An 877-nucleotide genomic window follows, 5' to 3' on the forward strand; every position below is an offset into this window, starting at 1 on the left:
CCTTATTAGCACTGACCTGTGTCCTCTCCTTGGAGCACTCGGCATCCTGACATATCTCCCCAGGGGTCATGGCAGTGTGGATGAACTCCGCTCACCTGCAGCTCACAGTGATGTGGGTGAGGTCGAAGGGTGTCCTGTGGCAGAAACCAGAAGGTTCTGGGGAGCTGGGGCCAGGCTTGTTTTCCCCGACACACCCTCTCCTGGGTCTGGCCTGCCCTAGGGGGGTGGCCCTAGTGGGCACCTGGCAGAAGAGGAGTTAGCCCAGGCCTGTCTGACTGCCGGGTGCAGATTACTGATGGGGAGAGGCTGGGGGAGGGGCAGACCCCCTCTGACCTAGTCCTCTGTGGGGTCTGTGGGGTGGCCACCCGGAATCTGCACCGGCATCCCTGGGCCTGTCTGACTGTGTCCTGCTTCCTTCCCAAAGCAGCTGTGTGTGCTGGCTGTACCCTATAACCCTCCCCCAGCATGTCAAGGCTATAGGTTGAAGCAGCCTTGGGTGTCGGGATAGTCCGTGAAATTGCTCATGATGTCAGTGGTGGCCTTGCTCAGGGCTCTCAAGGAATCCTCTGACAAGCAAGGCTTTTTAAATTTATTACTTTATATTTACTATTGTTTCTGGCTGCACTGCACACAGCATTTGGGATCTTAGTTCCGTGACCAGGGATGGAACCCATGCCACCTGCAGTGGAGCACAGAGTCTTGAGCACTGCACACCAGGGAAGTCCCTGACAAGCAAGGCTTTGACTTTAGGGTCCTCCTACTCAGGGAGCTAGCATCAGGCCCCGAGCCTTGCCCTGAGTGGCTGTGTCTGGCAGATGGACTGCAGGCTGAGGTCCCTGGGTCACCAGCTCTCCTGGGTGTAACTGTGAGCAGTGTC

The sequence above is a fragment of the Dama dama genome, chromosome 24 (assembly GCF_033118175.1).
Source record: "Dama dama isolate Ldn47 chromosome 24, ASM3311817v1, whole genome shotgun sequence".
Lineage (NCBI taxonomy): Eukaryota > Metazoa > Chordata > Mammalia > Artiodactyla > Cervidae > Dama > Dama dama.